This window comes from Hemiscyllium ocellatum, unplaced genomic scaffold, assembly GCF_020745735.1.
Source record: "Hemiscyllium ocellatum isolate sHemOce1 unplaced genomic scaffold, sHemOce1.pat.X.cur. scaffold_115_pat_ctg1, whole genome shotgun sequence".
NCBI classification, from domain to species: domain Eukaryota; kingdom Metazoa; phylum Chordata; class Chondrichthyes; order Orectolobiformes; family Hemiscylliidae; genus Hemiscyllium; species Hemiscyllium ocellatum.
The window spans coordinates 947,167-972,900 of NW_026867690.1; the positions used below are offsets into that span (position 1 = coordinate 947,167).

The 25,734-nt window shown below is 43.6% G+C and overlaps 1 long non-coding RNA gene across 1 annotated transcript in view; it reads right to left on the reverse strand.

Moving 5' to 3' along the window:
• Positions 1–3,052: 3,052 nt before the first annotated feature.
• Positions 3,053–25,734, reverse strand: part of LOC132809375 (uncharacterized) — an 83,756-nt gene continuing 61,074 nt past the window's right edge. The window contains exons 6-7 of the long non-coding RNA XR_009642284.1: positions 20,866–21,000; positions 3,053–4,969 (exon numbers count right to left, since the gene is read on the reverse strand). This is a non-coding gene — a long non-coding RNA (uncharacterized LOC132809375). The remainder of the gene's footprint in view (positions 4,970–20,865; positions 21,001–25,734) is intronic.

Below are 25,734 nucleotides of genomic sequence, written 5' to 3' on the forward strand. Positions count from 1 at the left end.
GGTGCTGCGGTTTCCTCCCACAGTCCAAAGATGTGCAGTTTAGGTGAATTGGTCATGCTTAATTACCCGTAGTGTTGCGTGTAGGGGAGTGGGTCTGGGTGGGCTGCTCTTCGGTGGGTCGGTGAGAACTTGTTGGACCGAAGGCCCTGTTTACACACTGTAGGTAATCTAATCTAGGATGCACTGAGGGTCATCTGAGATACTGACAAATTCATAGACACGCCCCTAGTTATGTTTCTTTAATGACTGTAATATTCCAGTCCAACGTTCATCGTCCTGAGTTCATTAGCCTTATCTGTCAGTCCTGTTGTATTTCAATGAACACAATTTAATCCAACAGGCGTTCCTTGCTTCCTGTCATGTTCCAGGCAGAGAGTAGATCGGTGACCACCATGAATGGCAAAGGGAGTAGGCAGGAATTGCAGGAATCCTCTGTGGCTATTACCCTCGAAAACAAGTAGACCATTTTGGATTGTTGGGGGCAATGTCCGTTCAGGGGAAAGCAACAGTTGCCAGGTTAGTTTTACGACCACTGGCTCTTGGGCACAGCGGGAAAGGGTAAAGGTAAACAGGCGTTAAAGTTAAGAGGGTCGATTGTTAATGGGACAGATCAGAGATTCTGTGGTCGCAAACGGGAATCCAGGATGGTGCGTTACCTCCCAGGTGCTAGGGTCCAGGATGTTTCCAATTGGCTGCAGAACATTCTCAAGGGGGAGGGTGAGCAGAAGAAATCATTATGCACGTTGGCACAAATGATATCCGTAGAAATAGGGATGAGGTCCTGCAGCATAAGTACAGAGAGCTAGGAGAATCATTCTTTAAAAATACCTTGACAGTGATAATCTCCTGAGAGGGAGATTAACGTCAGAGACTTGCACTGAAGCGGATTCCAATATCTTGGCGGCCAGTTTTGCTCGGGTTACAAGGGAGGGTTTAAACTAGATTGGCAAGTGGTCATATCCTCAAGAGCAGGGAGGCAAGTGGAAGGAGATACAGAAATCAGAAATAGCAAGGTTAGGCTGGAAAACGACAGGGAGAAAGTAGTGCCTTTTGGAGTAAATTGCATCTGTTTCAATACACGAGGGCTGACAGGTAAGGCCAATGAACTCAGGGTGTGGATAGGTAGGTGGGACTGGAAAATTATAGCCATCACAGAAATATGGCTAAGTGATGGAAAGGACTGACAGCTTAATGTGCTAGGGAACAGGTGCTTTAGGTGAGAGAGAGATGGTGGAAGGAGGGGAGGGGGAGTTGCATTTCTGATGAAGGGGAGTACCGCAGCAGTAATCAGAGATAAAATAACTGATGGATCACCCCATGAGGCTTTGTGGGTGGAGTTAAGAAATAGGAATGGAATGGTGAGGTGTTGGGGTTGTAATATAGGCCCCCACACAGTCAACAGGAATGAGAGTAACAAATATGCAGGGAGAGAGGGGAGACCTGCAGGAGCAATAGGGTTTCAGAATGAGGGTTTCAGCCCCTGGAGCCAGATATACAATTACAGGAGGAGGCCAATAAACCTCTCGGGCCTATAAAACTGTAACCAGATCATGCAGCACCAGTATCCAGTTACACAGCAACAGGATCAGTCTATTCAGCTACTTGAAGTCAGTAACACAGGAAATGGAAGAGGCCGAAAAGTGACTAGACTATGGGGTTTACTGGAATAAAACCAGGCTACATAGCCCCTCAGACCTGCACTTCCATTCAGTAAGTCAGGGCTGATCTGTACTCGGCCGCAATTTCTCTTTTATGCCCAATTCTTTGTAGCCCTCGACTCTCTGATGGGTCAAAATCCACTGACACCCACTCGCACCCCCCAAACATTTCAGTGCTTTGGCCTCCCCAACTGTCTGGTCCCAACCGTCACTACCCTCTGAGAGAAGGAAAGACTCCCCATACATATACCTTGGCCTATTGAAATGGATAGAAGATATGAACACAGCATAAAGTGACTGGCCCTGATATCATGGCAGTATTTGATTGAGCGAGATGTCAAGGAGACTGAACAGAATTTAACTTAATAGGAATTAGTTGTAAATTCCCCACTGGTTGAATCATTCAGAACACAATGGGGCTGGTGGACATCAATCCTCCCAGTCCCTGGATATCCCTGTGGGCAATCCTCAGGGTAGCTTCTTCGGCATAAACATTTTCAGCTGCGTCATCAATGTCTTTCCCTCTGTCATACGATCAGAGGTGGTGATGTTCTGTGAAGATTATACAATGTTTAGAACAATGAGTCACCTCCTAACGTACTCAGGTATCAAATCTGGACAACATTCAAGCTTGTGCTGCTAATGTAAAGGTAACATTGATCAAAAGCACTGCTGGACATTAAATATTTCCATGGTTAAAAGAAAGAGGAACTCCTTCAGCAACTCTAGCTGGTTTCACAGTAATATAAAAAAGCCATTCCGCCCATCTGATCTGTTGGATAACAAGAGGGGCAATGCGTTCACTCACTCCTGCCTATTACACAAGAAGACAATTTAAAAAAACAGTAGACGTTGGAATCCAAAATACACACACAGGAAGCTGGAAGAACAGAATAAGCAAGGCAGCATCAAGACATTGAGAAGTAAACGCCTTGGATATAACCATTCAGCTGGACTGTGGATGTTAGTAAGGGAGTCGATAGATAAAGTGGCGGGTGAGGGCGGAGGAGGAAGAGTGACGAGGTGGGGGATAAGTGAATACAGATCAAGGGTATCTGCGGGAGTTGATGGGATGGTAGGTAGCTGGACAAAAGCTTGCTTAGAGGAATGGAAGGGAGGGGAGGGTCTGGGAAGGGAGTCGGGGGATTGGAAGGGAGGTTATTTGCAATTGGACAATTCAATGTTGAGTCCCCGGGGTGTAGGCTACACAGGAGACAGATGAGATCTTGTTCTTCCAAACCATGGTTTGGTTCGTTGTGGCAATTTAGGACGCCAAGGATGGCCATGTTGGAAAGGGACTGGGAAAGAGAATTGAAATAGGAGTAATTTAGCTAGGATGACGACTACATTTTAAAACAGGCAAAAACTTTATTCATAAAATTACACAATGAAACACAAAGAACAGAATAAAGAATCACGACAGAATTCAACCAATTCAAGTAAACTTAATTATGCTGCTCCGAGCATACGCAACTGTCCCAATCATCAAACTCCCAATAAAAACCAGTACAAATGGAACAAATACTTCCAGGTTGAAATTGAAGGTCAGAAACGAGAGAGAGTTTCCACACAGCTCCCAGATGAACTTCCTAGTTCAAAACTCAACTGAAAACTGCTCAGCTCAAATCAGCTCAGCAAGTTCAGCTAAAATAGCTCACCACTCTCCGTTCATTATACTGGTCACTTATAAAGCATGACCACTTTGGCCTGAAGTCCCACCTGTTTCCATATAAACAAAAGGCCTCTAAAAATCCTTTTCATCTCTGTACCAAACCAGACTGATATGAGCTTGGCCCCGTTTTAATGTCCCTGCGAAAAAAAACAAGGATAGAGTCTCCTTTAGCTAAGTTTACCACCAAGCCTGCCTTCTGAGGTTGATCGCACAAGTCTGATAAATGCTCTAAATGTTCCTTCCATGAGTGACTAAAAATCATCAGGTCATCAGCGTAGACCACACAGTTGGGTAATCAGGCAATGACCTTATTATCAGTCTCTGAAATGTGGCTGGATCGCTTTTCATACAAAATGCCACAATTTGAACTGTCCATTTGGCATTATGAAAGCCGAAATTGCCTTTGCTCTCTCTGACAGAGGTCCGTGCCAGTAGCCTCTGAGCAAATCCAACTTAGAAATGTAAGTATCTTCTCCCACTTTTTCGACACAGGTCTCCAAACATGGAATTGGATCCGCATCAGTCTTTGTAACGGCACTGACTTTGTGATAGTCCACACATGACCGTTGGGTACCATCTGGCTTTGGTACCATGACTATATGTGAACTCCAGTCACTGTAACTCATTTCGATTATGACATATTGGAGTGTGCGCTCTATCTCCTTCTGAACCTGTGCCAATTTTGGACAGTCATGGCCATAACGATGTTGCTTAATCAGAACAGCATCTCCTGTGTCTACATCATGCACAATTATGTTCGTACTTCCCAGTTTTTGCAGCATATCTCTCCACAAGATAGTAAAAACTCTTTCAGGTCACTTTTCTTTTCTTGTGTAAAGTAACTCAACAATTCATCCCAATTTTTGACAACTTCCTCATTCTCCAATTTGATTTGAAGAATGTCCAATTCAGAATCCTCTGAACTTGGTTCTTCCTTCTGTGCTGTAATCATTAACACCTTCTCCTCTTGCTTTCCTTCCCTGTCAAAATACCTTTTGAGTGTATTCACATGACAGACTCCGTGAGATCTCATCTTGTCTGGAGTCCGTATCAAATAGTTCACCTCATTCAATTTCTTCCCAACTTGATGAGATACGCCAACACTTGCTTTTCAAGGTTCAACTGTTACTGGAAGTAACACCAATACTTTACTCCCAATTGCAAAATTGCCAATTTATTATTTCGCATCCACTTCCTGTTTCATTGTATGCTGCAATACTTTTAAATGCTGTCTACCCAACTCTCCAGCTCTATTTAATCGTTCCCTAAAATTTGACAAATCATCCAAATGGATGGTCTCTGAATTCTGACTTATTAATTTCTCCTTAAACAATGTTAATGGTCCTTTTACTTTATGCCCACAAATTAATTTGAATAGACTGAATTTGGTCAATTCATTCTGTGCATCTGTGATCACAAAAAGTTCAAAAGCAATTTCCTTATCGCAATCATCTGGATAATCCTGACCATAACACCTCAACATGGTCTTCAGTGTTTGATGACATCTCTCTCATGCTCCCTGTGATTCCAAATAGTACGCAGTAAATTTGAATTGCTTTATTCCCAAGTTATCCATCATCTCCTTGAATAGTCCGGATGTGAGGTTTGATCTGTCTGGATCTCTATTGGTAGTCCATACCTAGTAAAAAAAAATAAGCATTTTTCTACAACTCTTTTAGCTGTGATGCTGCATAATGGGTCTGCCCCTGGAAATCTAGTCGACACATTCATTATTGTTAATAAATACTTATTCCCACCTTTTGTTTGAGGTAGGGGCCTGCACAATCTATCAAGACTCTTGAGAAAGGTTCCTCAAATGTTGGAATAGGTATTAAAGTTGCAGGTTTATTACTGTCTGTGTGACATGTTTGAGACATCTGGCAAAATTCAACTACATCTTTGTGTAGTCCAGGCCAGTGAAAGTATCTTTGTATTCCAGCCTGTAATGTCCTAACCGCGAAATGATGTCCAAGTGGTAGCTCATGTGCCACTCACATCACTTCCTTTCTATACCCAACAGGAAAACAATTTGAAGAATTTCTGTCCACGCCTGATCTGCTTCAATGTGCGCTGATCTCCATATCCACATTAAGACATCATTTGTTAAGTAATAACAAAAGGAATGCATTCATTCTCTTTTTTTGCTAAATGTTTTTTGATATAACTTTTGTAACTCCCCATCTTTCTGCTGTAATTCAATCACCTTAGCAGAGCTAAAAATACTTTCATGTTTTCATACTTGCTCCTTCAGTTCCACTTATCTGATCAAAAAGAAACTTTCGGATAACTCTATGTCAGCTTCCTTATCTCTGCCTTTAACCCGCTTCAACCTGTGCATTTGTGATCTGCTGATGACGTAATCAGGGAAGATTCCTGGATAAACATTCTCCAGGTCTTCAGTTGCCTGCATCTCCACTGGCTTTTCAACTAGAATAGGCAGCACGCCTACCAGTTAATCAGCTATATTAATTGCAAGGACAATTTTTATTCCTGGAGCTGAGAGTTAGGAGTCCAGTACACCTGCCACACATTTTCCACTCTTCTCTGGACTCCATCGCCTCACTTGACATAACTGAGCACTTTTTGCCTCACTATGAATTCCTGTTCCCAGCAGATTTTCTGGCAATAGTCTCTGAAGAGTTCATAAAGCCTCACCCCTCAGCATTACAGACTGAAAATATCCTGTGTCAATTAATATTGGAGCCTCCTTACCAATTACTCCTGGCCTATGTGAATAAACTTTACCCTTCCATGTAGATTTTTTTACGCAGATTTAGCATGTCCACTGATCATCTTGTACACTCTGAGGCAGTTGCCTAACTCCCCCTATGCTTTTTGTTACTAATTCAACGAAACTTCCAGGCTTGTCTTGTTATCCTACAGCTGGTTTTCTCCCAGCTCACCAACACTGTGAATTTGTGTGGCCCACTTTATTACAATGGAAACACCATAGTATTTAAACTTCTTTGTCCCCCTCAAGGTTTTCTTTATTCCCGTGGTAAATTATCCTTACATTCTACACTGGGATCTACCTTTCCCTTTGCACATGAGGATATATCTTTGCTCCAATTTCTGTCCCTCAGAGACCAGAACAGGTTCTGGAAAGCAAATCAAGTTTATGGACCAGTTCATAATCATCAGCCATTTCAGCAGCTAACCTTGCCGTTTGCACTCTCTGCTCTTCCACCTGAGTTTGCACTATTTCAGGTAGTGAATTTTTGAATTTCTCCAAATACTAATCTCTCTAGGGGCATTATAGCTTTGCCTGAATTTTAAAGCTCTTATCCAACTATTGAAATTAGTCTGTTTGATCCTTAGAAACTCAGTGTAGGTTTGACCAGGATCCTCATTAGATTCCTGAAAGGTTGCCTATGTTGACTTAATGTTTCTTTAAAATCTCTTCAGACTTCCCAGATACCTCCTCTGATAGGGATGTGAATGCCTCACCAGTCCTACCTACAAGTTTCGTTTGGATCAACAAAATCCACATTGCCTCTGGCCACTGCATTTGTTGAGCCAACTTTTCAAATGAGACGAAAAGGTCATCACATTCTTCTCATCAAATTGAGGCAATGCTTGAACATGTTTGAAAGTCGCAATCCATGCCCCTCACTATTGAATGACACCATATTTCTTTTATTGTGAAGGACAATGCTGACACAAATGGGATACACTGGATGACTGGGGGGCATTGAGGCTCTGGTCAACAAAAAGGGGCACATGTCACATATAGGCAGCTGGAGTAAGGGAATCCATTGAAGAATATAGCGGGTGGAGTAATTCACTTAAGAGGGAAATCAGGAGGGCACAAAGGGGACCACAAAAAGCATTGGCAGATCAGGCTGACGAAAATCCAAAGAGATTCTTCAAGTATATTCTTCAGGACATTAACTAGGGGAAGAATATAGCTTCTTGATTACGAATGGGGCCATCCAAGTGTGGAAACACAGGAGATGGGTGAGACGTGTACAAAAATTTCATGTTTGAACTTAAGTTGGGGAAGTCAAGGAATAAGGAACAGTGACGTCTTCAAAAGACTCCACTTAACAGATCAGGAGGTACTAAAGGTTCTAAAATGCATATAAGATGGACAAATCCTTGGAAACTAATCAATTATACCCCAGGATATTGCGGGAAGCTCAGGAAGAAATTGTGGGGTCCCATAAAGAGATATTTCTATCACTGATAGCCATGGGTGATGGGCTGGAAGCCTGGAGGGTGGCTAAGGTTGTGCCAGTACTTAGGAAAGGCTGCAAGGGAAAGCCAGGGATATCAACACCAATTAGTTTGATGTCAGCGATGCAGATGTTGTTGGAAGCGATTCTGCAGGACAGGAGTTACATGCATTTGCAACGACAAGGATTGATTAGGGATAATCAGCACAGCTTTGGAACGCTGCATAGAATTCTGATCATCCTGATCTGGGAAGCATTTCCTGAAACTGCAAATGGAGCAAAGACTGACGAAGATGTCACTGATACTGGAGGGTTTGACAGAAACGGAGAGGCTGGATAAGCTGGAATGCATCCTGGGGGAATGAGATAAATGTGGCAGATAGGTTTAAATAGAATGCGAAGAATTTTCTACAGCACACAAGTCCAAAAAAGCAACTGGAGAGACACTAGGGCTCCTCAAAGATCAGTGAAGCCATCCAAGTGTCGAACCACAGGAGGTAGGAGAGAGACTAAATGAGCATTTCATGTCTGAACATACTGTGGACAAAGACTAGGAAACAAAGGGAAAGAAACAGTGATGGCTTGTAAAGAGTCTCCATGACAGAAGAGGTGGTGCTGGAGGTTTTAGAACACAAAGATAGAGAAAGCCCTATGTCCTGAACAAGTGTATACCAGAATATTGTGGCAAAGTAGTAGCAGGGACGCGAGCAGAAATATTTATATCATTGTCCTTCACATTTCCACTGGACGTAGGTGGCTGAGGGGTGACCGTATAAAGGTTTATAAAACCATGAGGGGTACAGGTAACCAACATCTTTACCCCAGGGTAGTGGAGTCCATAACTAGATGGGATTGAACTGCAGAAGGATAAGGTGTTAGCAATTCTGGCAAGTGCAAAAAAAGGGCCGCTGGGCCAGATGGGATTTATTCTTGGCTTCTCTGGGAGGCCAGTAAGGAGATTGCTGAGCCGTTGGCTTTGATCTTTATGTCGTCATTGCCGTCAGGAATAGTGCCAGAAGGCAGAAGGACAGCAAATGTTGTCCCCTTGACCAAGAAGGGGAATAGAGACAACCCGGGGTAATTATAGAAGTGTGAGCCTTACTTCGATTCTGGGTAAAGTGTTGAAAAGGCTTGTAAAGGCCAGCATTTATAATCATCAGGAGATGAACACGTTGATGAGGGATAGTCGGCATGGTTTTGGGAAGGGTAGGTCATGCCTTGTTGACTACTTTGAGGTGACCAAACAGGTGGATGGGGGTAAAGCAGAACTTGGTAGTGCAGATGAGCAGAGAGATCACTTTGTCCATGTACATGGATCATTGACAGTTGCCACCCAGTTTGTTAAGAAGGCATTCAGCATGTGAGCTTTTATTGGGACAGGGAATGAGTTTCGGAACCATGAGATAATGCTGCAGCTGTACAAAACTCTGGTGCGGCCGCATTTGAAGTGTTGCCTGTGGTTCAAGTCACCGCTTTAGAAGGATGTTAAAAATTTGGAATGTGTTCCGAGGAGTTTTACTACGATGTTACCTGGTACAGAGGGAAGGTGTCATGAGGAAGGCTGAGGGACTTGAACCTGTTTGTGTTTGAGAGAAGAGTTTAAGATCAATTAATTGAGACATATAAGACAATCAGAGGGTGACATGGTTTGGACAGTGAGAGCCTTTTCCCTCAGGTGGCGACTCCTAGCACGAGGGCAAATAGTTTTAAATTGAAGTAGTAATGAATATTAACATTAATTAATAGATATAGGACAGATGCCAGAGGTAGGTTCTTTACTCAGAATTGTCAGGCATGGAATGCATGGCCTGAAACAGTGGTAAAAGTGAGGTCTACAGATGCTGGAGATCAGAGCTGAAAGTGTGTTGCTGGAAAAGCGCAGCAGGTCAGGCAGCATCCAAGGAACAGGAAATTCGACGTTTCGGGCATAAGCCGTTCATCAGCAACACACTATTCCAGCAATACATTTTCAGCTCTGAAACAGTGGTAGACTCGCCAACTTTATGGGCATTTAAACAGTCATTGGATAGGCATATGGATGAGAATGGAATAGGGAAGGTTAGATGTGCTTCAGATTGTTTCCACAGGTTGGCGCAACATTGAGGGTCGAAGGGCCTATACTGCACTGTCATGTTCTATGTTCTGTGTTCTCGAGGGCATAAGTAGGAGATGGCAGAGGAAAAAACTTAAAAGGATTAGGAGGAGAAGATTTTCCACACAGAGTATGGTGCGGGTATGGAATAAGTTTTGAGGGGAAGTGGTAGAGAAAAGTACAATAACAACATGTAAAAGACATTTGTCCAGGTACATGGAGAGGAGAAGGTTTGAAGGGATTTGTATTAAGTGCAGGGTAACGGGACTCGTTCAGGGATTCTGGTCAGCATGGACTAGTTGGATCAAAGGAACCGTTTCCGTGCTGCATGTTATTGGAGGAGGAGACTACTGAGATAAGGCACATAATAGACACTGAAGCAAATTATATTAATAGTGATGGTAGGCTGGAATGCACCATAATTCAAGTATGTGGAGGGAGGAGAGGGAAGGGAGGCGGTTACCGGGACTGTATCTGTTGTAGGAGTTACAAATTATTGAAGACACTAGTCACCAAGACATGCCATAGATAGAGTGTTGCAGAGTAGAGAGTCTTAACACAACAGAACTTACTATAGGGGTGTTGATTGAGCCTGGGGTGTGTCTGTACTGTGCTTCCTCTCCAGCACTGTATCTGTGCCATGTTTTGTTAGCCGATGTTTGGAGCTCTGTCTTTGCTCTCTGCTCTGTTCACTGTGAGTGATCTTACCTCACTGCGGGATTTATTTAAGACTCCAAATCTCCCTTCCCTTTATCTCCCTGGCTGATCAACCATCTTCAATGTGGCGATGGACGAGACAGCCAGCAGCTGGGAAGTCTATTGAGTCAGGACCTTCCTGAGTACCTACAGGAGTCAGAGGAATAGACTGTTTGGGAAATTAGAGTGATCTCGTGAGTGATACACACCGGGAATGGCACTAAGTCCAACAGAGATCTGAAAAACCCTGTCTCCATCCCTGGCCTGTGCTGTCCTGTCTCTCTGGAGTGAAGACTTCAATTGGCTCAGGATCTGGAGTAGCTGCAAGAGTGAGAGACACTGACAGAGGCAGCAATTAGACCCTCACAGTGAGGGATACCACATGGAGTGAGACTGAGTGATATCACCAGAGGGCAGGAAGATTTCATAACGAAACAATCATGTAGGAAGAACAGGTTTAGGTTCCTGATGCCCTGGTATCAGTGCTCAGGAATGAGCAACCTTTGAGCAGGTGAAGTGATGGCTTCGTGGTATTACTGCGAGAGCATGTATCCGAAACCTCACCCAATGTTCATTGGAGGCAGGTTTAAATCACACCATCAGAAATGGTGGAATTTGCAATCATCATTTTTTTTTAATTGCAATTAACAATCTATGGATAAGTACGAAATCATTGCTGATGTCCAAAACAATGTTTGTTCATCAAAAATACACTAGGGGACATCTGCCATCCTCACGTGATCTGTACGACATCCCCACAGCAAAGTGTTTGCCTCTGAAATGGCTGAGCAAGTTACTCAGCTCAAGGGCAGCTAGGGCTGGGCAAGAAAGGCTGGTCAGCCAGAGATACCCACATCCCAGACCTGAGTTTAAAAATAAACCATTCGGATGGTCCCGCTGTAAATGTGCTGGGACCAGTGTCCTGAGCAATCACGTTGGTAGGTTTAGGGACAGGGCTTTAAACTGACAGAGAGGATCAGGGACAGGGTTCAGATGAAAGGAGCTTTCCAAATTCAAATAGAAAAGGTGAAGCTTTGGGACAGCATGGGGATGTGGCTGAAGACCAGCAGAAAAGACCAGGATGGGGCCAAGTTTAACTAAAACTGTCCGCAAGCAAATCACTTTGTGACAGGAAATTGTAGGAAACAGTAAATTATTTTTTTTTGTGTGGAATGGACAAAGTCTTGCCATAAGGTAGATGGATTTGTGACACAGAGATAAAAGAGAGTTAGACACCAGGGTGTCGTGGTTACAGGGTGAAAAAAGGTGCACACAAATATTCAATAGTTCACAACCTTGCGCAAACTCAGGCAAAATGGACAACGCTAACAATAATGGGTAAGAAAGGCATTACAGAGAAAGCATTTGGCTGCAGATCATGAAGTAGGGTCAGTCTGAATGTAAATTCTGGCTACTACTTGCCAAGGACACAAGCAGCAGAACAGTTTTAGGCAACTGAATAGCATTTCATTGCTCATCACTGCATTAAACAGGAACTCATTGGAATTTTTAATAAAGGCATAATGACAATTCAGTGAAAATTCAAAATTCGTATAATCGTGACAATCACACTGACAACAGTGATATTGGAAGGGAAGTTCGGAGACTTTTTTCAGTGTTTCTTTAAATAACATTGTGCAACTGGCTTGGATGTAACTATGTCAGATCGACCGTTGTGTGATGAAACTTAGTGAATGAGTAATGTCACCTGGAGAGATCCTCTGGGAAATTGTGATAAAGTGCAGTTTAAAGAAATATAAAATTTTTCAGTGAATCACAGAAAGGACAAGCTACAACTAAAAACAAAAATTGCCAATTACATGAGTTTGAGAGGAGAACTGACCAAGCGAAACAAGCTAAACAGACTGAAACATTAGTGTGTGTAAATGAACAATGGGAAACATTTGAAGGATATTCCATTGAAACAGACAAAACCTCAACAGAAACTCACACCTGTCCCTCACTCAGGACAAAATGGATCATATTAGATTATGAGGCTGAGAAGATCATCAAAAAGTACTTAAAATCTTGAAGTGAAAGATTTTCACTTCGGAGTAAGCTTTAAAGGGGTTGCAAAGGGTCTGTTAGCAGGAGGAGGGCAATTGGAAGAGGAATCCCTGTGAGGGTATAACATCACAATAGGCACAGGGAGAGATGAAGGTGCTGGAGGTGGTGAGAGTGTAACAGAGAGCGGTTAGGGCCTGAAGTGTGTTTCAAACTAAGTACGGATTGTTGCAGCTGGAGGGATTTGCAGAGGTAGGGAGGGACATATGTATTTTTATTTATTCATTTATGGCATGTGGATGCCACTGCCTGGCCTAACATTCTTTGACCCCATTCTTAATTACCCAGAGGGCAGCTCAGAGTCAGCCCTCTTATTGTGGGTCTGGAGTCACATGTTGGCCAGACCAGGTGAGAATATTTGTTGTTCTTCCCTAAAGCAGGGAAGTGAACCTGATGAGTTCTTCCTATTAATCAGCAACGTATTTATGGTGGCCTCACCAATGTCTTGTACAGATACAACATGAAATCGCAACTCTTACTCTCCATGCTCTGCCCAATGAAGGTAACCATCCCAAACGCCTGCTTCACCAGCCTGCCTGCCTGTGACGCAACTTTCAAAGAACTGTCTACCTGCATCCCTGGTAACTGATTGACAACACCACCCAGGGCCTGAACATTAACTGTACAAGTCACATCCTGGTTTGTTTCACCAAAATGGAACACTTCACATTTATCTAATTAAATTTTATCTGCTATTTTTCAGCCCACTCTCCCAGCAGTGCTGTTAATCTTGTTGTATCATAGATAACCTTCTTCACTGCCCACTTTACCACCAATTCCAGTGTCACCCAAGAAGATTACTTACCAGGAAACAAATATTCCCATCCAAACCATTTACCCAAATGACAAACAATAGCGGACCCACTACACCGCTGGTCACATGCCTCCAGTCAGAAAAACAACATGTCTCCCATCACCCTCTGTCTCCAACCATCAAGCCCAATTTTGTATCCAGTTGACTAGCTCCTCCTGAATGCCATATCCTTTTACACTGATCGGAGGTTGTTACCCATTTACCAAACAGAACATAGAACACAGAACAGTACAGCACAAGACCCTTCGACCATGATGCCATGCCAACCATTTATCCGACTATAAGACCAAACTAACTTCCATACCCTTAATTTTACTATCATCCAAGTGCTTCTCCAAGAGTCTATTAAATGTACCGAAAGTATCTAATTTTACTACTACCATTGTCAGTGCATTCCAACCACCTACCATTCTCTATCCTTTATCCATCCTCCATTCACCTTAAAATTCTACCCCTTGTATTAGCCATTTATGCCATAGGGGAAAAAGTCTCTCACTATTCACTCTCTCTGTGACTCTCTTCATCTTGTTTACCTCTACCACGTTGTCCCACCCCTTTCTTCACTCCAATGAGAAAAGCCTTAGCCCCCTCAACCTTTCTTCATAAGAAATACCCTCCATTCCAGGCAGCATCCTGGTAAATTTCCTGTGTATGCTCTCTAAAACTTGCACATCCTTCCTGTAAACAGGGGACCAGAACTGAACACGATATTCCAAGTGTGGTCTCACCAGGATGCTATAAAGATGCAGTAAAACCTCACTGTTCTTAAAATCAATCCCCTTGCTAAGGAAAGCCAACACAACATATGCTTTTTAACAGCCCTATCAACGTGTGTGGCAACTTTGAGGGATCTATGGACATGGACACCTTGATCTCTCTGATCCTCCACACTGCCAAGTGTTCTGCCTTTCACACTGTATTCTGTATTCAAATTCCACCTTCCAGAATAAATCACTTCATACTTTTCCAGCTTGAACACCATTTGAGATTTCCAGCCCAGCTCTGTGTCCTGTCAATGTCCCATTGCAACCTACAGCAGCCCTCCACATTACCCACCACTCCACCAGATTGGCAAATTAACGAACCCACTCTCCAACATCCACATACAAGTCATTTATAAAAATCACAGAGAGCAGCGTCCCAAAGCAGACTGTTACAGAACCCCACTCGTCACTGAGCTCCAGGCTCAATACTGTTTATCTGCTGCCATACTCTGTCTTTTCTGGGCCATCCAAGCATGTATCCAGACAGATAGATTTCCCTGTATCCCATGCCTCCTTATTTTCTGTATGAGCTTCAATATATTCTGCCATATCTTCAAAGAAATCAATAAGGTTTGTGATGCATGACCTGCCCCTCACAAACTGTCTAAAATTTAACTAAGATTTTCCAATTCTGTCTGTCACAGTCCTCTCCAATAATCTGCACACCACAGACATTAGACCAAATCTGCAATTCCCAGAATTCTACCTCCGTAACATGGCCTGGACTCTACAAATCTTCCCTCCTCTGCCATGTTCCCAAAAAGGGCACTGGAGGGTGGTGGGGGTTACAGAGATCGGGAAGAATATCAGGACAGGAGAGTTTTGCAGACCGTAGGAGGGTTGCAGTGCAAAAGGAGAATTCAGTAATTGTGTGGTTACATGGTAATTAACGCATTTGAGGAGGGAGGGAGGGAGGATTGTAGCGAATTGAAAGCTTTCAAATTTAAGGTGTTTGATTAGGACTACAAGAGGTTACTGAGTTGGGGAAGGTTTAAGCACTGGTGGATAATACAGCAAATGTGGTTTTGATTGCAATTTCAGGAAGAGGATGCAGGAAGCTGGAGAGTATGGGGTCTGAACGCGGTTACACAAATGGGAAGAGTTGTCAGGAGTGGAGGTGCTTACAGAGACAGCAATGGTCTGATTTGAAGCAGAGGAGCCAGATTGGGAGGAATGTGGGGACTGAAGGTGGTTTGACAGGGAGGGAGGACCATAGGCCCACAGGAGGTTGCAGAAATGTGGAGAGCTGTAGGGTCTGCAGGAGTTCATGGAGATGAGGAGGTTGAGAGGGATGGATCAGTTTACAAGGATAAGGATAGTGGGAGGACAGTGCTGGTTTATACTGACAGGTACTATTTAGGGAATGGAGCAGATTACAGAGATAATGTAGGTTGTCTAGGCTGGAAGCAAAAAACACACATATGGAGGGTACTCGTGACTGAACAGGTTGAGAGATGTCGAAATTCTTAGGTTCTGGTGTTATTTAGACATGGAGGATGTGGAATCGGACGGATTTTCTTGGAGATGAGAACAGCAATTTTGATTGGAGACAGTTACACAGCTAAAGGAGCATTAGTCATCTCCTCGAGTTTGGCCTAAGTGGGAAAGTGTTGTTGGGGAGGTTGTCGTTAAAACAGATATAGGGGTGAAAGAGTTGGAGAAGTTTATGCAGATGAGTAGATGGGTGGAAATACTGGAAAAGCTTACACTGACAGGGTGGGTGATAGTGATGAGAGCATGTTACACAGACCGCAGTTCCTTTAGGAACTGAATTGGAACAGTCACAGGGCCTGGAGTGGGTTCAACAGATCGATGTGTGGCATGGACCTGATAAGGTCTCCACAGATTGATTCTGTCTTTAGGGCCGGAAGAGGTTCGGTAGATACGGAACCCTTAAACCCAATGTATACCATCTTCAATTGCCAGATCAGAGACTCAATATCTGTCATCAGCCAGGGATCCCTAAACCTGCCATTTTCCTTTCACCCTAACAGGTACATACTGACCGTGGATTTTCAGTATCACACTTTTAAAAGCCTCCCATTTTCCAGTCGTTTCTTTTCCTTCAAACAGACTCACCCACTCAACCTTTGCTAGATCCTGCTTCGTGGCCCCAAAACTGCCAGTGTTTCAGCATAGCTCCTTAACCTGTGGACCTCTCCTATCATTTTCTGTAGTTATGTTAAAACTAACACAGTTGCGGTCACTGGACCCAAAGTGCTCTCCGACTGACACTTCAGTCACTTCCTCATCTTGTTTTCTCAGAGGATGTTCAATGTTGCGCCCACCTGAATAGAGTAGGACAGCCTATATATTTGTCAAGGAAACTTTCTTGGACCCATTTGACAAATTGTTACCCATATGGTATTCTGAGGTCCCAAGTCAATCCAGGGGAAATTAAAACCTCCAATCAATACTACTCTCTTATTACTTATTCAACACCTATCTACAATCTCTCTACACATCTGCTCTTCTCATACCCGCTGGCTATTTGCGAGTCTGTAATACAGTCCAAACAAAGTGACCGCCCCCTTCTTTCTAACTCCCAACCATATGGCCTCATTTGATTACTCTTTAGGAGTATCCTCTCTGATCACTGTTGTTATGCTCTCATTTATCAAAAGCGCACTCCCCCTCCTCAATTACTTGTCTTTCTGTCACACTTGTACCTTCTGTATCCTGGAACACTGAGCTGTTACTCCTGCCCTTCTCTCAGCCATGTTTCTGTTATGGCTATAACATCCCAGTCCCCAGAGGCAATCCATGCTCTGAGCTCGTCTGCCTTACCAGTCAGGCCTCATGAAATAAATTTCCTTTAAACCAGAAGTCTTTTCTCTCCCTTGACTTTGCCCCTGGATATCCTGAATAGGAAAAGTGCTCTCGGTGGCTGGTGGATTTTCCTCTGACTGGCCGATGGTCTCTTTATTTTTCAGAATCCCCATTGTCCAGGTCACTTCTACCCCAGAAGAGACCCCAATGATCCAAGACGTAAAAACCCTTCCCCCTCCACCAGCTCCTCAGGCACTCATCCATCTGGCTAGTCTTTTTACTTCCATATTCACTACGAGCGGCACTGGGAGTAATCTGGAGCTCACTGCCCCTGTAGTCCTGCTTTTTAACTTATTACCTAACTCCTAATACTCACTTGACCAGATCCCATCCAACTGTATCTATGTCATGTGTACTGATGTGCACAATTACCACTGGTTGCTTGCCCTCTCCCTGGAGAAAGTGGCAAAACCTGACCTCCCCTTGGGAAACAAGGTAGGGAAAGGGACTGAGGTGTAAGTTGGGAAGCACTTTGACAAAGTGACCACAACTGTATTAATTTGAAAACAGTTATGGAAAATGACAGGCCTGATCCACAAGTGAAAGATCAAAATTGGTCTGCCCCAATCCAGACGGTATTGGTCAAGAACTTTTAGCAGTTGATTGTGGAGAGTATTTGCAGGTAAATGGACCTCAGGCAGGTGGGAAACTATCAAAAGAAAGATAAAATGAGAGTTCAGCGTGAGGATATTTCTGTTAGTGTGAAGGACAATGCTGATTGCAAGAAGGAAATTCTGGATGATTGGGGGTATTGAGGTTCTGGTCAAGATAAAGGCGTCCATGTCATATATGGCCAGCTGGATTCCTCAAAGAACATTGTGGGTACAGTAATACACTGAAGAGGTAGAGCAGGAGGGCAAGCAGGAGACCTGAGAAAATTTTGGCTGATAATGCTGAGGGAAATCCAAAGGAATTCGACATGAATACTAACGAGAGAAGATTAACTAGAGACAGGATATGCCCCTTGAAGATCAATGGGTTAATCCATGTGTGGAACCACAGGAGATGGGTGAGATCCTTGACGAAAATTTCACATCAGAACTTAAAGACTGGGGAAGTCAGGGAAATGAAGTCTTCAAAAGACTCCGCATAACAAAACGGGAGGTGCTGGCGATTTTAAAACGCCTAAAAAAAAGTCAAATCCCTGGAGCTAATCATGTATATCTGAGGACACTGGGGGAAACTCTGGAAGAATTGTCCCTTAAAGAGATATTTATATCAGTGACAGCCACGGGTGATGAGCTGGAAGCCTGGAGGGTGTTTCACGTTGTGCCATTATTTAAAACTGACGTGAGGGAAAGCAAGGCACCTAAAGACCAATTGGCTTGATGTTAGTGGTGCGTACGGTGTTGGAGGGGGCTCTGAGGGACAGTAGTTACATGCATTTCGAACGGCGAAGGTTAATTAGGGACAGTTGACACAAAGTCCACAAGTAGTGTCTCACAAACTTGCCTGAGTTTGTTGTAGAGGTGACTAAGAAGATAGAAGAAGACAGAACAGGAGACTGTGTCTATACTGACCACAGCAAGGCATTGGACAGGGTTTAGCGTGGAACACTGGTTAGTAAGGTTAGATCACATGGTTTCAGGGAGAACTAGCCAACTGGATACAAAATTGGCTTGACAATAGGAGACAGAGTGGTGGGAGAGCGTTGTTGTGCAGACTGGGGGCCTATGACCAGCAGTGTGCCATAAGGAACAGTGCTGGGTCCACTGTTATGCATCATTTACAGAAAACATTTCAGTAAGAGCATAGGAGTCATTGTTAGTAAGTGTTTTGATAAACGTCCGGATAGAACACGGGTTATAGTGGGCAGGGAATACAGTTATCGAAGGGGATCTCGAACAACTGAGCCAGTGGCCAAGGAATGACCGATGGAGCTGAATTCAGGTGATGGATTCTGTCAAGACAAACCAGGGAGGACTAACACAGTTAATAGTTGGGCACTGGGCAGTGCTGTCGAACATAGATAGACCAAGGAATGCAGTTCCTTGGATGGTGCATCACAGGTGGACAAGGTGGGGAAAGTGGAATTTGGAACACTTGCCCTCATGGGTCAGCGAATTGAATACATAAGTTGATACATCATGATACGGCTGTACAAGGCATTGCTGGGTCCCCAGTCGGAGTACTGTGGAGAATTCTGATCGTCCTGTTTTAGGAAGCATTTCCGGAAACTGTAAATGGAGCAAAGATTGATGAAGATGTTACTGATACTGGAGGGTTTTAGAGAAACAGAGAAGCCGGATAAAGCTGGAAAGCAAAATGGGGGATGAGATAGCTTTGGCAGATAAGGTTAAGGAGATTGCAAGAAAATTCTACAGCACACAAGTACAAAAACGCAACTAGAGAGACAATAGGGCCCTGCAAAGATCAATAAGGACATCCATGTGTGGAAACCACAGGAGATGGGTAAGACCCTAAATGAACATTTTGTCAGAAATTACTGCAGACAAGTCAGTTAAAGAGACAGTGATGGCTTGAAAAGAGTTCCCATTATAGAAGAGGTAGTGCTGGAGGTCTTCAAACACAAAGGTAGAGAACGCCTTAAGTCCTGAATAAGTGTATCCCAGAACATTGTGATAAGTAGTGGCAGGGACAAGAGCAGAACTATTTGTATCATTGTCCTTCGATGATACAAGTCGCAGGACGATGATTAAAACCACGAGGGATACAGGTAAGGTGATTAGCCAGGGCAGTGGAGTCCATAACTAGATTGAATTGAAGTACAGAAGGGGGAGGTGTTAGCAATTCTGCAAAGTCTAAAAATAGATAAATCTATTGGCCGGATGGGATTTATCCTCGGATTCTCTGGGAAGCCACGAAGGAGATTGCCAAGCCTTTGATTTTGATCTTTTTGTCATCATTGTTTACAGGAATAGTGCTAGAAGGCTGGCGGATAGCAAATGTTGTCCCCTTAGATTAGATTACTTCCAGTGTGGAAATAGACCCTTCGGCCCATCAAGTCCACACTCACCACATCTGATGAGATTTATTAGAAAGTTACCTGGTACGGAGGAAAGGTCTTATGAGGAAAGGCTGAGGGACTTTAAGCTGTTTTTGTTCAAAAGAATGTGTTTGAAGTCAATTAATAGAGACATATAAAATAATCACCAGGTGAGATGGGTTGGACAGTGAGAGCCTTTTCTCTTGGGTGGCGATGTCTACCAGGAGGGGAGATAGCTTTAAATTTAGGTAGATGCTAATATTAATAAATAGATATGGGACGGATGCCAGAGGTAGGTTCTTTATTCAGAATAGTCGGGGCATGGAATGCATTGCCTGCAACAGTGGTAGAATCGCCAATTTTAAGGGCATTTAAACGGTCGTTGGATAGGCATATGGACACGAATTTGAATAGTGTTGGCTACTTGGGCTTCAGATTGGTTCCACAGGTTGGTGCAAAATCGAAGGCCGAAGGGCCTGCATTGCGCTGTCATGTTCTGTGTGCTAGTGGGCATAAATATGAGATGGGAGAGGAAGCACTTAAAAGAGATTTTAGGAGAAAAATTTCTACACAGACGATGGTGCAGTTATGGAATGAGCTTCCAGGGGAAGTGGTAGAGAAAAGTACAATTACAACATGTAAAATACATTTGGGCAGGTACTTGGGAGGAGAAGGTTTGAAGGGATCCGGTCAAATACAGGGAAACGTGACTTGTTCATGGACTCTGGTCAGCATGGACTAGTTGGATTGAAGGATTGTGCTGCATGCCTCTGTCTCCAGTTATTGGAGGAGGGGACTACTGAGATAAGGCATGTTGTCGACACTGAAGCAAGTTACAGCGATAGGGATGGTAGTCTGGAATGCAGTACATTTCAAATATATCGAGGGACTATTGAGATAGGAGGAGGTTACAGAGATATAAACTGTTATAGGAGTTACAAATTATTGAAGACACTGGTGTACAAGACATGCCATAGATAGTGATGCAGAGTAGTGAGTCTTAGTACAACAGAACTTAGACTGGGGCGGTGATTGAGCCTGGGGTGTGTGTGAACTGTGCTCACCCTCCAGCACTGTATCAGTGACATATATTGTCAGCCGATGTTTGGAGCCCTCTCGTTGCTCTCTGCTCTGTGCACTGTGAGTGATCTTACCTCACTGCAGGATTTATTGAAGGCTGCAGATCTCCCTCTCTTTTGTCTCTCTGGCTGACCAACTATCTTCAATGTGATGATGGACGAGACACCCAGCAGCTGGGAAGTTAATCGAGTCTGAACCTTCCTGAGTACCTACAGGAGACAGGAATAGGCAGAATGGGAATTGTGCTGCCTCGTCTTTCTTCAGAAGAGAGAAACAGACAGACAGACAGAGACAGAGACAGACAGAAAGCAAGATCCTAAGTGATATCACCAGAGTGCTGGAAGATATCAGGATCACACAACTGTGTTGGATTGACAGGTTTTGCTTCATGATGCACTGGTATAACCGGTCAGGAATGAGCAACCTGTGAGCAGGTGAAGTGATGGCCTCGTGGTATTATTGCTGGAGCATGTATCCCAAACCTCTGCTAATGTTCGGGGGATACAGGCTGGAATCCCAGCATCAACAATGGTGGAATTTGAAATCACTAATTGTAAAAATAGTAATTAACAATCGACAAGTAAGTATGAGACCATTGCTGATGACCAAAAAACCCAAACACTTGCCCTTTCGAGAAGGACATCTGCCCATCCTCATCTGATCTGCACGACATACCCACAGCAAAGTGTTTGCCTCTCACTGACCCGCTGAACTGGCTGAGAAAGATATTCAGCTCAAGGGCAGCTCCGGCTGGGCAAGAAAGGCTGGTCAGCCAGAGATACTTCATCCCATGCCTGATTTTAAATATAATCCTTTTGGATGGCCCCACTGGAACGGTGCTGGGACTATTGTCCTGGCCGATCATGTCGGTAGGTTAATGGCCAAGGGTTTAAACTGCCAGAGAGGATGCAGGGACAGCGTTCAGGTGAAAGGAACTTTCCGAATCCAAAGGGAAAATGTGACACACGAAAACAGCATGGGGATCTGGCTGAAGATAAGCAAAAAGGAACAGGATGGGACAGAGTTTAAGTAAAATTGTACGTCAGTGAATAGATTTGTGACAATAAATTAAGGAAAGGAATACTTTTAATTGAATGGACAAAGTCGATGCAATAAGGTGGATTTGTGACAGAGATAAAAGAGATTTAGACACCAGGGAAATATGGATACAGTGTGAACAAAAATATTCAGTGGTTTACAACCTTGCCGATACTCGGGCAAAATGTGTAATGCTAACAATAATGGATAACGAAGACATCACAAAGAAAGCATTTGGCATCAGAACATGAAGTCGAGTCAGTCTGAATGTAAATTCTGGCTACTACTTGCCAAGGACACAAGCAGCAGAACAATTTTAGCCAACGAACTTTATTCCATTGCTCATCACTGTATTACACAGGAACTCATTGGATTTTTTATAAAGGCATTGTGATAATTTTGGAAAACTTCAATATTTGTATAATCTGGACCAATCACACGGAGAACATTGATATTGGAAGAGGAGTTCGGTTATTTTTTTTTCAGTGTTTCGCTGTGCAACAGGCTAAGAATGTAACTATGTCAGAGCGACCGTGTGATGAAACTTAGTGAATGTGTAACGTCACCGGGAGAGATCCTTCGGGAAATTGTGATAAAGTACAGCTAAATACACAAAATGTTTTAAAGTGAATCACAGAAAGGACGAGCTGCAACTAGAAACAAAAATAGCCAATTACATGAGTTTGAGAGGCGAACTGACCAAGGTAAACAGCCTAAACAGGCTGAAACATGTGTTTGTAAATGGACAGTGGAAAACATTTCAAGGAACAGTATAAAACACTCAACAGAAGGACATTCCATTGAAACAGTAAAACCCTCAGCAAGAAATCCCCACTGGTCCCTCACTCAGGACAAAAGGGATCATACTAGATTATGAGGCTGAGAAGATCAGCACAAAATACTTAAAATCTTGAAGTGAGAGAGTGCTTTAGGAGTAAATGTTAAATGGATTGCAAAGGGTCTGGTAGCAGGAGGAGGGCAGTGGGAAGGGGAATCATTGTCAGGGTTTAATGACACGATAGGAACAGGGAGAGGTGAAGGTGGGAGGTGGTGAGAGTGTTATAGAGAGTGGTCAGGTCTAGAATGGTGTTACAAAACCAGTACGGATTGCTGCAGCTGGACTTGTTTCCAGAGGTACGGAAGTGCATAGGTCTTTTTATTTATTCATTCATTGGATGTAGTTGTCGCTGCCTGGACGAACATTCTTTGACCCGACTGCTAATTACCTAGAGGGTAGCTCAGAGTCAGCCATATTGCTGTAGGTCTGGATCAGATTCCTAAAAGGAGGTAAGTGAACCAAATGAGTTCTTCTTACTGAACAACAATATTTTTATGATAGCCTCACCAATGTATTTTACAGATGCACCATTACATGCCAACTCTTACTCTGAATGCTCTCCCCAATGAAGGTAAACATCCCAAATGTCTGATTCACCAGCCTGTCTACCTGTGACAACACATTCAAAGAACTGTGTACCTGCATACCTCGGTCTCTGACTGACAACACCACCCAGGGCCCAAACATTAACTGTACAGGTCCCACCCTGGTTTGTTTCACCAAAATAGAACACTTCACATTTATCTAATTAAACTCCATCTGCTATTCTTCAGCCCACTATCCCAGCAGTACTGTTCATCATGTTGTAATATATACGATCTTCTCCACTAACCACTTTACCTCCAATGTCAGTGTCACCCAAGAAGCTTACTTACCAGGAAACCAATATTCCATCCAAACCATTTATCCAAATGACAAACAACAGGGGACCCACTACACCGCTGGTCACATGCCTCCAGTCAGAAACACATGTCTCCCGTCACCCGCTGTCTCCTACCATCAAGCCAATTTTGAATCCAGTTCACTAGCTCCTCCTGAATGCCATATCATTTTACACTGATCTGAGTTTATCACCCAGCTTACCAGACAGAACATAGAACGCAGAACAGTTCAGCCCAAGACCCTTCGGCCATGATTTCATGCCAACCTTTTATCCAACTCTAAGATCAAAATTACCTACATACCCTTCATTTTACTATTATCCATGTGTCTGTCCAAGAGTCTATTAAATGTCCCAAATGTGTCTAATTTTATTACCACCATTGGCAGTCCATCCAACCACCTACCATTCTCTATCTCTTATCCATCCTCCATTCACCTTAAAATTATGCCGCCTTGTTACAGCCATTTATTCCATAAGAGGAAAAGTCTCTGACTATTCACTCTCTGTGTGCCTATCATCATTTTGTTCACCTCTACAGGGTTGCCCCACCCCCTTCTTCACTTCAATGAAAAAAGCCTTAGCTCCCTCAAACTTTCTTCATGAGAAATGTTCTCCATTCCAAGCAGCACCCTGGTAAATTTCTTGTGTACCCTCTCTGAAACTTGCACATCGTTCCTGTAAACAGGGGGCCGGAACTGAACACAATATTCCAAGTGTGGTCTCACTAGGAGGCTATTAAGATGCACTAAAACCTCACTGCTCTTAAAATCTACCCCCTTGCTAAGGAAAGCCAACACAATATATGCCTTTTTAACAACCCTACCAAAGTACGTGGCAACTTGAGGGATCTATGGACATAGACCCCATGGTCTCTCTGTTCCTCCACACTGCCAAGTATTCTGCCTTTTAACCCTGAATTCTGTATTAAAATTCAACCTTCCAGAATGAATCACTTCACACTTTTCCAGATTTAACTCCACCTGCAACTTCCAGGCCAGCTGTGTCCTGTCAATGTCCCTATGTAATCTACAATAGCCCTCCACATTACCCACCACTCCTACAATCTTCATATGATTAGCAAACTTACATAAAACATAGAAAAATACAGCGCAGTACAGGCCCTTTGGCCCTCGATGTTGCGCTGATCCAAGCCCACCTAACCCACACTCGTCCACTATCCTCCATATGCTTATCCAATGCCCGTTTAAATGCCCAGAAAGAGGGAGAATCCACCACTGCTACTGGCAGGGCATTCCATGAACTCACAACTCGCTGAGTAAAGAATCTACCCCTAACATCTGTCCTATACCTACTACCTCTTAATTTAAAACTATGCCCCCTTGTAATAGTTGACTCCATAAGTGGAAAAAGGTTATCATGGTCAACCCTATCTAAACCCCTAATCATCTTATACACCTCTATCAAGTCACCCCTAAACCTTCTTTTCTCCAATGAAAACAGCCCCAAGTGCCTCAGCCTTTCCTCATATGATCTTCCTACCATACCAGGCAACATCCTGGTAAACCTCCTCTGCACCCGTTCCAGTGCCTCGACATCCTTCCTGTCGTATGGCGACCAAAACTGCACACAATACTCCAGATGCGGCCGCACCAGAGTCTTATACAACTGCAACATGACCACAGGACTCCGGAACTCAATTCCTCTGCCAATAAAAGCCAGTACGCTATATGCCTTCTTCACAGCACTATTTACCTGGCTGGCAACTTTCAGAGATCTGTGTACACGGACACCAAGATCCCTCTGCTCATCCACACTACCAAGTATCTGATCATTAGCCCAGTACCCCATCTTCTTGTTACTCTTACCAAAGTGAATCACTTCACACTTAGCTACATTGAACTCCATTTGCCACCTTTCTGCCCAGCTCTGCAGGCTGATCTATATCCCGCTGTAACCTGCCACATCCTTCCTCACTGTCAACAACTCCACCGACTTTCGTATCATTCACAAACTTGCTCACCCAACCTTCTAGCCCCTCCTCCAGGTCATTTATAAAAATGACAAACAGTAATGGTCCCAAAACAGATCCTTGCGGAACACCGCTAGTAACTACACTCCAAGATGAACCTTTACCATCAACTACTACCCTCTGTCGTCTTCCAGCCAGCCAATTCCTAATCCAAACCTCCAACGCACCCTCAATGCCATAACGCCGTATTTTTT